This window comes from Lactuca sativa, chromosome 2, assembly GCF_002870075.4.
Source record: "Lactuca sativa cultivar Salinas chromosome 2, Lsat_Salinas_v11, whole genome shotgun sequence".
NCBI lineage: Eukaryota > Viridiplantae > Streptophyta > Magnoliopsida > Asterales > Asteraceae > Lactuca > Lactuca sativa.
Window position 1 is genome coordinate 182,414,803 of NC_056624.2, and position 13,867 is coordinate 182,428,669.

The 13,867-nt window shown below is 39.6% G+C and overlaps 1 non-coding gene across 1 annotated transcript; it reads left to right on the forward strand.

The window, feature by feature from the left end:
- Positions 1–12,476: 12,476 nt before the first annotated feature.
- Positions 12,477–12,583, forward strand: LOC111920104 (small nucleolar RNA R71). Its single transcript, XR_002859712.2, has one exon. It is a non-coding gene; the product is annotated as a small nucleolar RNA R71 (small nucleolar RNA).
- Positions 12,584–13,867: the final 1,284 nt, after the last annotated feature.

Sequence of the window (13,867 nt, forward strand, 5' to 3'; positions counted from 1 at the left end):
GTCGTAAAGTTATACCTAAACATTGTAATTATAAATCAAATAATTTGACATATAAATGGATGGAAATAAACTTCGATTTTTTCAATTAAATCAATTAAAAGCGTACTATAAATATTTTCTCAAGAAATTGATGATACTATATTAAATAACGTTTTATAAAATTTGGTATACAAAATATAATAATATATTATAATTTTTTTTTTCATATTTATATAAACAATTTCAACGATCGTTATTATAAAAAATCTTTATTTATAAATCTGTCAAAAATATTATGTTTGTGTCGTCAAACCTGTTTTTTAAAGTGTTCTAATTTTTTTTTCAAAATTATTAGCATTAATAAATTTGGAATAAATATAAATTAAAAAAAAACTAAAAAAAATAAAGTTATATATGTTTTTTCAGGCTAGAAGATGTATGAAGGTGTTAGAAGACTCTGATTCACATCTGCGCCAAGAAGAAGGCGGATAGACATTTTTAGGTCTGTATTCTTCAAAAAAAACAAACATTTTGTGAAGGCTAATATTTGCTCGGCGCAGACAGAAGAGGTCAATAAGTTCTGCATACAAAAAACAAACAACACCTTAGTTTCGGTTTTAGCTTTTGATAATGTTTAAGAATATATGTATTGTATTTCATTATGGATTATGTTGGTAATATATATTTCCTTATTTATTTCTATTATTATATGTTTCCTAAAACAATTAGTATGTGTTGTTTGTTTTGCATACTGTAATGTATTTGATTAAAGACTTAATTCATAAACAATAATTTCCTACATACACACAATTTATGCTTTAAAGGGTATCTATAATTTGAAAAAAAAAATCATTATTGTGTATGACAAAAAATTGATGTTTACGGATCAACTCTCATTTGGTTATATATGTATTGGGATGAATTTGGTTATCTCATTCTTGGAATGAACATTAAAAGATATAATGTTGGAAGTTGAGTGTCACGATATCAAAAATATTTAACCGTGTTGCACTTGATTGGCTTGCTTGTAAGAATCGAGTGAGCCGTCATATGGGACTCGGAAGATACTATGCGACACTTGCTATCAGATAGGGACAAGTATGCCGAGAGGCTAGCTACATGTTTATGAATGTGATCTCAACATATCGATCAATGTTTGTGCGGCGTTCCAGGTCCTCTATGTATTATTTTGGGTTATTGACATAAAATGTGACAACCCGTTATTTTCAATCCTGTAAATGTAAACCCAAGGTCAAACATGTCAAATAAAGGTAAATTTTTTGTTTTAATTTAACTTATTTAGGTTAGATTAATACACTCTATGTGTATAAACCTTGTATATAAGGTGTTATAAGAATTGGAAGAAAACCACTCAAAATCGAAAAATCTCGCAGGAACCGAAAACCCCCGCATAGGCTTCATGTTTCGGACCGTAAACGCCTCGCAACCAAAAACCATTTTCGACCCTAAATCCTCGGACTGCAAACAAGCTCGGACCACAAACGTTTTCCGACCGAGAACCCTCGGTCTTATCCCCTCGGTTCGCAACCCTATGCATGTGTCACTTGTAACGCCCCGACTCTCAGGTAGTACTTCAAATAAAATAATTTTTTTGGGTTTTGGCCCTACTCGACGAGTTGGTTGCCCTACTCGTCGAGTAGCAGCGGGTTGGATCGCAAATTAAGTGATCTACTCGGCGAGTCCTTTGTGGGACTCGGCGAGTAGGAGCTGGAAAGTGAAACCCTAATTCCCGGGGTTTGCACCCCTATTTAAAGAAGCTCAAGCCTCTTTCAGTTCCTTTGCATCTCCCTTTGCATCTCTAACTCGTGTGTGTGTGCCATTATGTGTTGAAGCTTTGTGAGAAGATTTTTGGTGAAGGAGTTTGGGGAAGCAAGTGATTGAGGCAAGGAACTGGGAGGAGACCCGAATTCTTCTGCTGTGGACATCTCTTGGGAAGGTATTTAACCATTTCCCTCAGTTATTTCAGTTTAGACCTCATTTGTGAGTGAGACTTAGGGTTTTAAAAAGGGTATTAAGTTGGTATGGCAATCCATGGGCTAGATCTGAAGTTGTAACTTTAGATCTGGACCCTCTTTCGATTATACAAGCATAAAGTTCTAGATTCAGTCGAGTTTAAGGTTCCCTTGGTCCATGAGCACCCATTAAAAGTTTGGTTTTGGCATTAAGATCTTGTAGAGTAATGCATGCACATAAAGTTTGCAACTTTACGTGAAAAGCAGGCCTAAAGAAGTTGGATCTGCAATTTGGGGCCTTGCCATGGCTTAAAGACGTCTGCATGTTAGATTGACTGAAGGGTCTCGGCGAGTCGCAAAGCCGACTTGGCGAGTCATATGAAGATGTGCATTAAACTCGATGAATTGGATGAACAACTCGGCGAGTCAGATGAAGGAAGCCGTGAACTCGACGAGTTATTTGAACAACTCGGCGATTTTGATGAAGATGGCCATGAAACTCGACGAGTTGAAGAATAACTCGGCGAGTCGGATGAGTTTTAGCCAAAGATATGGTTGCGTGTATACCCATCGAGCTGCAAAGAGGAAACTCGACGGGTGGCCTTAAGGTTTGATCGAGATTCGAAGGAACTCGATGAGTCACACTGATGACTCGGCGAGTTGGAATGTGCTCCAAGGACTCGGCAAGTGGCCGAGTGTACTCAGCGAGTTGAGGTCAACATGGACTGTTAACCTTGAGCAAGGACTTTGACCTTGATCGGGAATTGACTAGGGGGTTACGGAGTGCCTTATAAGGTTAAGGACTTATGAGTATATTGTGTTATGGTTATAGGTGGTGGAGTCTGTGTCAAGTGATCCGATAGTTGGAGTTTACCTTTCGAGTCAACATCTGTGAGGTGAGTTATCCTCACTATATCGGTAGGGTCTAGGGCACCAAGTCCGACCCTTTGGTTGTTATTGTTATGGTATGCTGCATGTGATTATGATCAGTTCGATTGGAATCAGGGTAGACAGTATGATATGCTCTTATGATCCTTAGGGATTGGTATGTTAGTGACCTGTTAGGTCAATGCTCTAGTTACGAGTGAATTCTATGGTTGATGATCAGTGAGATAGATATGTTTGCTGTTTTTATATGCTAGTATATGATAGTATGCGTACATGGTTATTTGCTTGTTGGTTGGGTTGAGGCGGTCCTGCTTTGTGTTGAAGGCCAACATACCCTATGAGCGGTCCGAGGAGACTGTAGGCCCACGCGGCGGACCAGTCATGCCGAAGGCTCGGGATAGATTCGGATGGACTGTAGGCCCAGTCGGGCGGACCAGTCAGGCCGATGGCCCAGTATGCATGTTGATTGATTGATTGTTATTGATAGCGTTTCTGTCTGTACGGTATTGGTATTTTGAGGTAGCTCACTAAGCCCTCGGGCTTACAGTTTTCAGTTTATTGTTTCAGGTACTTCAGGAGATCGAGGGAAGGCGAAGGCGTGACCGTACCGCTCCTCATCCTCATGATCTGTTTTGGGACACTCTGATGATAAATGAATTGGAAATGTTTTGTAAAAACAATTACTATTTGGTTCTTTTGTTAATATTAAAAGTTTAAATTTGGCGTAAATTTTATGGATATTACATCACTTCACGTGTTTAGCTTGCTATAAATAGCTAGGACGGAAAATACATCCTCGCTTCTTCACTCTCCAACCGAAAACTCAAGCTTTTCTCTCGAGATCATCAACCAAAAACCCCTTTTTCTCTCTCAAGTATCATCCAAATTCTTTGAATCTCCTTAGGATCTTGCTAAGAACACCAAGTGTTCTTCATTTATTCAAAGAAATCACCTTCCAATCCTTATACTTTGGGCCGATAACACTTGAATCTCCTTGGTTTCACCAAGAACACCAAGATCACATCACTTGAATATTCAAGTGTCCGAAAACCCAAGCTGGCCGAAAACTCCAAAATGTAACACCTGTTTCGAGTATTGGTTGGAATTTGCTATTATAGGGTGTTGTTTCATGAACTTGGCGAGTTGGGAGTCCAACTCGTCGAGTAGAGTCGTGATACCATGGAACACGGGACGGGACCAACTCGGCGAGTCGAAGGGTTGACTCGGCGAGTTCGAGCTGTTTCATGAAAACCCTAAAATTTGGGGTTTGCCCTTTATATAAACGACATTATACGCCTTTGTAGCCTCCCTTAACATCATAAGAGATCGTTTACGGCGCAAACACTTGGGTGTGTGAAGTAAGAGCTTTGGGAGCTTAAACCTTGGGATTGTAGAAGGAATTCCAAGCTTGAAGAAGAAGTATCAAGGGGAAAACACCCTAGATTCTATTTGAGAGTTATGACCAACTTTGATGAAATGGAAGCAAACTTAGATTTGGACCTATCACAAGGATATGGTTCCAGATCTGGACCTTCTTAGGTCCCAAATATCATAAAGTTACACCTTTTATTAAGCTCATTCCCTCTCTATGCATGAAAACCTTGTTGAAGGTTAGTTTTGGTGTTATGGTCATGTGAGGCCTTGCATGCACGGAAAGTTTGCAACTTTATCTATTATCCACACGAGTAGAGGATAGATCTGAAGTTTGGGACCTTGAGTCCTACTAGAAAAGGCTGAAAACATAATGGACTAAGGGGACTCGGTGAGTCGTGCAAGGACTCGGCGAGTCGAGAGGGTTTTCTCGTTCACGACCTAGGGTTCACGGTCAAGGGTTCATGGACATGGGTTCATGGTCAAGGGTGTTCGGCTGGAAGTTTACGACCGTATACATCAAGGAACTCGACGAGCCTCTCGGGTGACTCGACGAGTTAATGAGTGGAACAGAGAACCCGATGAGTGACTGATTGCACTCGACGAGTCCAGGTCAATATGGACTGTTGACCTTGACTACAAACCTAGAATTTGACCAGGTTTGACTCGGAGGAGCATTAGGTGTAACACCGTGAAAATTTAAAAAAAAAATTCATTTTTAAAATGCATACTCTTCATAAAATATCTTATAAAAATCTCTTTTATTTAGTTACAAAGCAAAACTCCATTATTAATCCAGGATCCTCTTAACTCATTCTCTGGTGTGTACAATCAAATCGGTGTCGTCCCGCGATCCAGATAAGAAAAACCTGAAACACATAACACATAACACGGTAAGCAGGAAGCTTAGTGGGTTCCCTAAAACACCACATACAACACATATTAGCCACTCGAGGCTATAACTCTGTTTGACCCTCTGGTCAACATGTCTCTGTGGGACTCTCCAGTCCCATAACTCTGTGGACCCTCTGGTCCTAACTCTATGGACCTTCCGGTCCTAACTCTGTAAACTATGAAACATACATAGCATAAATCACATAGAAATAATGCAGTGTATCACATCATATAAATAGCATACAAAATACTCTGCCACATAACTCTAATTACCACTCTAGGTAAAGTATAGTGAGAAGACTCACCTTGGATGAAGAACAGCTCCTATAATCACTGCTGCTACGCACCGGACTCTAACTTTGTGCCAAACCCACAATAATCTCAATTAGGAGCTAAGTCCAGCCTCTCACTTATTGGGTCTATTGATAGACCACCTTATAGTCCATTAATGCCCTAAGCCCATTGGGCCCACCAAAGCCCAATAATAAATGGGCCCTCACGCGGCCCAATTCCCAACCAAAAAGGCAAGTCCAAACCAAAGGCCCAAAGCACATACATACACTTCTCTAGTCTAAGACTCTATTACATGAGGTCCAAACTCCCGACCCAACAAAATGCTTAGCCCAAAAACCCCCAGAAGGAGCTACGCGGGGCGTACCTCCCTAGTATGCTCAGCGTACCCAAACACTCAAGAAATTGATCGAGGACCTCAACCTAGTACGCGGGACGTACTGGGATTACGCGGCGCGTACCCTCAGACGTGCTTAATCCATTTTATAGGTCTTAACCCGTTAAGACCTTAGCTCAACTCTTGGATGTGGACTTCCTAACATCTCTTACTCCATACAGTTAACAACTTTAAGCCTTTGCATGGCTGATAAGGTCACAACACATAAAAACTCTTACTTTCTTAACCCAAAATGCTCATAACTCATGCATGGGTAGATTCACATGATCAAGGCCTTATTTTTATGGTTCTCCACCACTAGAAACACTTAAAAGGACAGGTTATTCAACTCTGGAGTGCATCAACTCATAAAGCCTCAAGCTTGGGACCAAAAACCCTAAAATGGACCCTAATATGCACAAAACAAAAAGAGAGGGAAAGCTTGGAGCTTTATACCTTCAAATGGTGCTCTAGCCCCAAGAAAGCTCAGATCCACATCCGGTTCTTCAAGTTCACTCCCTTCCATGCTCCTTCTTAACTCCCAAAATCCCATAAGAACATAAACAAGCTCATCATGGCCACTCACAAGCTCAAGAAAGGATATTAGGGTTTGAGAGGGTTTATTAACTGAGGAAGGTGGCCAGAAATGAGACCATTTCTTTCTTTATATAGGGGCACTTCATTTAATTAGGGTTTCCTTCTGTGCCTAGTACGCCTAGCGTACCTCCCCTGGTACACCCAGCATACTAGCTGGCTCTTGCTTAAGAAAAACGCGTATCTATACGCTAAGCGTACGTATACGTACGCCCAGCGTAATTCGCTGCCAAAAACCTCACTTAGGGACTTATCTTGCCAACTCTCCCAAACTTCCATAGCATCTTCGAAATGACTCGAATATCAAAAATCCTCATACCTACGGAAAGGTAATGAGATGCCCTACGCTTCTAGCAACTCGCCTCCACCCGAGACCTCCTAGCCCCCGACTCGTGGCCCATGAAATCCAAAAAGTTGAAGATACCAGAAATCAAATAAGGTGGTGAATTCAAAGAAATCAAAGATCAAATGTCAAAGAATTGAAGAATTCCAAAAGAGCTCCATAGTGGTATCGAAAAGTTGCAATTCTAGATTATGTATGCTTAGGTTGCTCAACTAAAAATACCTTGAGGTTAGGAGGTTTTCTGCGGATGGATTTGGAGGGTTGCATAAAATGAGCATTGTTCGGAAAAAGTGGGCGAGTGTTTATGAAGATTGTAAGTATTTAAAGTATGGGGGGTACTTTAGGAAAATTTTAGACACAAATGCATGCGTTGAGGTCTTGGCATAATGGCTGAATTAGAGTCGGATTGTTCAATGTAATGTTAGTTTAAATTTGCTTGAGGGCAAGCAAAGCCTAAGTGTGTGGTATTTTGATATTGCCATATTTATACTTATTTTTAGGCAATATTTAAGTACATTTTTATTAAAAAGTCGGTAATTTGTTTAGAATAATGGTACTTATGAGCTTAAATGTTGTTTACAGCCAAAAAAGAAGACATTTTGAAGAAAAGGGGACTGAAAACGTTAAAGAAAGAAACTTTGGGAGTTAAAAGAGTAAAAGTGAAGTAAATCTGGAAAAAGGTTATTCACGACGTGAGAATTAAAGGATTCACGACGTGAATCGTTGGTTCTAGAAGATATGTACGCGGGTGAAGGAATCCTTGACGGGCACGGTTATCTACGACTCACGACGTGAATTTATACGACGTGAATTTATGATTATTCACGACGTGAATTTATGGATATCAGCAACTATATAGATCCTTGACCTTTACGAATAGAGACACTTTTGGGCAGAAGGAAGGAGTTCCAGAAGACGATTTAAAGCGAAAGAAAGGTTCTGAAGGAAGGTTTTCAACATCAAAAAGAATAAAGGTTTATATTTTAGTTAAATAAGAACATGTCTTTCATTAGTTTTAGCTGTTTTGATTTAATTACTATGATGAGCAGCTGAATCTAGCTACTCTTGTTTAGCTAGATGAAGCTTTGAACTTATGAATAGTTATATGCTTATGGATTAAATTTAGTTGGTAAAAATTGCTTGTGTTTGATTTGTATAACCTAGCATGCTACTGTTTGTTTATCTAATTGCTTGATTGCATGTTCTGTGTAGCTTAGTAACCATTAAACTGCATGAACCTGTTTACCTAATAATTTAGTGAACATTGAATTGTTACAGCTAGGATTGACCAATCTTAGTTAGTAATTAGAATAAATAAAGCTTAGCTGTGCTAGAAAACGTATATTGTGACCATAATTGCGTTTATACAACAAATCTTACATAGCATATTTACATTCATAATTAGTTCTGTGTTTAATTATGTGTGAACATACATGGTTTGACATGAATTAGTTAATTATTGGTAAGATAGAACTAAATTACTAATACAACTAAAAAACCAACCTAATAATCCGTAATCATTAGCTAGCCATAAGGGAGAAGTGGATTCAAACTAAACAAGAGAGTGTTTTTATTTATTGAATTTGATTTAAGTTCATCTGATCTTGCAAAATCAGATAAAACCCCTTATTAAATTTGTTAATAAATTAGGTTAATTTAATAGTAAGTAGATTAATTAGTAACACCGTTCCCTGTGATCGACACCCGACTTACCTAAGCTATACTGTAATCTGACTAGGTACACTGCCTATAAGTGCATAGATAGTCTAAGTTTGTTAGGTTATAAATATTAAAATTAATAGGTACTTTTGTGCACATTAAGTTTGATCGTTATTTATTTTGTTTGATTTGTGTTTAGTTTGTTTTTTTAGTTTGTGTTTATGGGATTGTAAGAACTACTTTGAATATTATGTTACTTTTATTCTTCGTTGTTGATTGTTTCTCAGAAATTGCTACGGAGTGCCTAGGAGGGATAGCGAGTTATGAATGCGTACGTTTTTAGCTGGGAGTGTTTAATTCCGAGAGTCGAGACCCATATTTTCAAAATAAGTGTGGGGTGAGTTAATGGAGTGGAGTGTCAGCGAATGAGTCATAAACTGATGACTTTGGAAGAGTCTTAATACATTAAGACATTAGAAGAAGGATTGAGCAATGTTTTCTACTTGTCCAGTTCTCACGACGTGAACATTTCTAATTCACGTCGTGAGTCAGTTATCAGGAGGTTCTCAGGATACGCTCAGTTCGATCTCACGTCGTGAATTATTCCACACTCACGTCGTGAATATTAGATTTTTACGAGATTCAAGGCCCTTGACATTTTAATCTTCTATGGGTTGATGTTGTGAGAACTGGACAAGTAGAAAACATTGCTCAATCCTTCTTCTAATGTCTTAATGTATTAAGACTCTTCCAAAGTCATCAGTTTATGACTCATTCGCTGACACTCCACTCCATTAACTCACCCCACACTTATTTTGAAAATATGGGTCTCGACTCTCGGAATTAAACACTCCCAGCTAAAAACGTACGCATTCATAACTCGCTATCCCTCCTAGGCACTCCGTAGCAATTTCTGAGAAACAATCAACAACGAAGAATAAAAGTAACATAATATTCAAAGTAGTTCTTACAATCCCATAAAAACAAACTAAACACAAATCAAACAAAATAAATAACGATCAATCATCCTCCTCATTTTCATGCGCTCCACTGGTACCAGCTCCATCACCTCCACGACCACCATACTCCGACCATCGTGGGCAAATTGGGTAATGATACCCTAAATGAGGCGGTTGCTCCACCCCAATCTGTTGTTCCAACGGGTCAAAATATCACGGGCCGTCATCGCGGGAAAATTGTAAAACGGGTGTAAACCCGCAACCCCAGCTGGAACCTCTCTTCTTGGATCCATTCCTGCAAAAACACGAAAAAGAACAGCCAAAACAAATATCCACAAATCAAACATAGAAGAAAAATGAATTCTGATTAGCCCCAGAATTCACGTCGTGAATCATGTAAGATTCACGTCGTGAGTTCGCAACCGCAGAAGGCAGAATTTTAACAATCGGGGAAAATCCAGTCAAAATATCCTTGGGTTTTACTCCTATACCACTTTCAAACACTTAGCATGAACATTCCAAGGTTATTTACGAACTGTAAAGAATTAATTTTGTCATTTAACAAACCCTAACCCTAAGTTCCTCTACTAGAACCAAAAATTAAACTTAATAATCAATAATTGGTACCTTTGTTGGAAGTATTACGTAAGCACAATGGTGATTAGTAGAATTGTCGGCTAAATTCGCAGCAATGGGGACCAAGGGGGACCAATTTCTGTTTCCACTTCGTGAACAATAAACAAATGAAAGGGTTTACTGGTTTCCAGGGACTTAACATGTGGTCCCGTACTTTTAAACGTTCACGTCGTGAATTATATACAATTCACGTCGTGAATAGTGTCTGGGCTTAAGTTTGGGCCATGTACTCACGGACTGATCTTGGGCTTGCTAGTCTAATGGGTTAAGCCATATCATGGATTATGTGTCCGGTTCATTCACAATTCACATCGTGAATGGCTAACTATTCACGTCGTGAATAAAGTCTGGACAATCAATTTTTGAGTTTGAACTAAGTTCTTAATTATTACTACTTCCGTTTTAAGGTCCCCACATTTTGTTCTAATAGAGTTGGATGACTCGATCTAAGTTTTCAAAACTAAAATGCAAAAAGAAAGAGAAAAAAAAATTTAAAACCAAACTCGGGTTGCCTCCCGAGAAGCGCTTCTTTTTCTTGGAGTCTTGAGCTGGACTCCGTGCCTCCTACGTTGAGTCTTCGGAAGAGTCCTCCACCAAGATCTTTTGTTCCTTGAACCGCCTCTTGTAAGCTTGAACTCGCCTTTTATATGCCTTCTTTGAATTCTCCTTTTTAGCTTTTCCCTCTTCTTCAAGCTTGCGTTTTGTGCCCTTGGTTTCCTCCTTGCACTTTATGTCATTCTCTTCCTCTTTCACCACCGGCCTTGTTACTCTTGAAGTGACCTCCTCTTCATCACTTGTTATTTCCTCATCCTCTTTGCTTACCCAAAAAGGCGGGCTCTTGTAAGCTATGACTTCAATCAAATATGGAACAGATGCCCTTGGTTTTGTCCTTTTGACTTGATGAACTGCCTTTATCTCTTCTTCCATAAGCTTTCCCAGTTCTTCTAGTTCATTCTCTTCATTAATTGTGAACACCTCTTCTTTATCTTCTTGAAAGTCATCCTTTATCCCAAAGACTTCTTGTTCATCTCCAACCCTCAAAGTTAGCTTAGACTCGCGGATATCAACAAGGGCACCAGCAGTGTTGAGCAATGGCCGACCAAGGATTATCGGAACATTTGGATCTTTTTTCATGTCCAAGACTACAAAGTCTATCGGAAAAATAAATTTTCCAATTTTTACCAAAATATCCTCCACTATGCCTCGGGGTTGTGTCACCGAACGATTCGCCATGTGAATCTTCATTTTTGTAGTCTTCATTTTCTGAATCTCCAATTTTTGATAAAATGAAAAAGGCATCAGATTAATGCTAGCCCCAGAATCGGCTAAAGCATTAACCTTCATTTTATTCCCAAACTCACATGGAAGAGTGAGGCGTCCAGGATCCCCCATCTTTTCTGGTGTTTCTCCCAACACAACTTTTGAAGTTTGTTCACTTAGAATCATTGTAGACTGCTTCTTTAATTGCCTTCGAGTGTCTATCAAGTCTTGCAGTAATTTCTGGTTCTCGGGAGCTTTAGATAAGGACTCGACAAAGGGGATATTAATTGGGATCCCCTTCACATGCTTGACAAACTCTCTATGCTCTCTCTCCAGTGGACTAAGGGTGGCTTGGGAAGGAAAAGACAAATTCGGCTCATAAACCGAACTGAATGCAGAATTTTTCTGTTCATGACGGGCCCACATCGTGAACATATAAGGTTCACGTCGTGAATTCTGGAACTCAGCAGCTTCATGATTTTCGAGCTTGATCTTCTTTATCTTTTGATTGGGCTTCCGTGGTTCTTCCAATGCTTCCAGGAACTCCGAGATGGCTTCTTCTTCGGAGTCTATGGCCATTACATGAGATTGGTTCTTTACTTCGGGATTCTTCGGGGACAATTTTTCATGAACTAGAGTTGCTAGTTGACCAAATTGTACTTCAAGGTTATGAATCAGTGGCATCGTGTCGCTTTTCCGATGCTTCCATAAACTTCATTAAAATGGTCTCTAGTTCGGGTTTCTTCTCGGCTGGTGGCTGCTCCTTTTGATAGAGGCCTCGACCTGTCTGCCTATACTTCTCTTCTTTTTGCTTCTTATACTCCTCATGTGGCAGCCACTCCTTCTTCGGTTTCCTCCAGTCCTCATCAAATTTATCCCCACTAGAGTAGCATACTTGAGCCTTTCTGTTCCCATAATCATCTTCATTGCAGTCCTTTATCAAGTGTGGACCACTGCATCTCTCGCAACCCACTCTTATGGCATGTATCGATTGGTCCATCTGTGTTATCCTGCGGTCCATATTATTTAACATGGCCATGACCGCTGCTATTTCTTCAGTTTGGGACCCTCCTCCGCCTTTGATTCCTTCTTGCCTTGGGTTGTGGTATTCGCGGGAGTGTTTCGCGAATTCTTCAATTAGCTCCTTGACCTCCCTTGGATTTTTATTTGTCAAAGGTCCTTGAGAATCAAGGAGTTGTCTTGTCATCATGTTGACCCCATCATAAAATATTGACATCTCTTGCTGCACATTTAGGTCATGTTGTGGGCAATTTCTAAGTCAGCCCTTGTACCGCTCCCATGCTTCGTATAGTGACTCCCCCGGCTGTTGCTCAAAGTTGGCTATTGCCTTCTTGAGTTTGGCTATCTTGGATGGCGGGAAAAACTGATCTAGGAATTTCTCACGCATTTGAGCCCAAGTGGTGATTGTACCCGGTGGGAGTGCTTTTAACCACTCCTTAGCAACTCCTTTGAAAGTGATGGGAAGCATCCTAAGCAAGATTGTGTTTCTGCTGACATTTGGGACATTGAAGTAGTCTGCAATGTCATTGACTTCATCTAGATGCTTAAAAGCATCTTCATGATCTTTCCCGAAAAATGGGATGTTCTTCAGGGCAGTCAATATGTGTCCCTTCAGCTCGAATGTGGCATTGGCAGGTATTGCGGGTTGGACTAATCCGGGACCCACATCTTCTCGGATCCGCTTCTTGTAAGCTCCCATGGACATTTCTTCAATTGCTGCCATCTTGTTCCTTGGCTCGTTCTCTAGTTCACTCGTGTGTTCTTCAAATTCTGGCTCGGTATCGCTTTCGGACTCGGTTTGCATGGGTGTATGATCCAAATGCTCAAGATTGCTCTCGTGCTTCGCTGATGCACTTGACTCTCCTGTCTTCTTTCCCGACTTCCTAGAGAAGGCTGACTTCAATTCTTGCAAGGGCATCTTTTTCTTGTGAATTGCAGACTCGGGATCTTCTAGTGGTGGCACCAATGGTGTGTTTGAGCCTCTGGTCATTAACTCCTGCAACTTGCTAAACTAAAACGTAAAACTGGACTAAAATAAGAAAAACTAAAAATGAACTCTCAGATTTCACGTCGTGAGTGTACTAAATCTCACGTCGTGAACGCTGTGACAAACAGAAAAAAAAATTAAACTAAGATAAGCTAGCAAAATAAATAACCAATTAAACTTTTTGCAGATTTTATTCCATAAAAAAGGGCGATTAATCTAATGCAACTAAATAAACTAATAATCTGCGCCGTTCCCCGGCAACGGCGCCAAAAACTTGATGTGCACAAAAGTACCTATTAATTTTAATATTTATAACCTAACAAACTTAGACTATCTATGCACTTATAGGCAGTGTACCTAGTCAGATTACAGTATAGCTTAGGTAAGTCGGATGTCGATCACAGGGAACGGTGTTACTAATTAATCTACTTACTATTAAATTAACCTAATTTATTAACAAATTTAATAAGGGGTTTTATCTGATTTTGCAAGATCAGATGAACTTAAATCAAATTCAATAAATAAAAACACACTCTTGTTTAGTTTGAATCCCCTTCTCCCTTATGGCTAGCTAATGATTACGGATTATTAAGTTGGTTTTTAGTTGTATTAGTAATTTAGTTCTATCTTACCAAT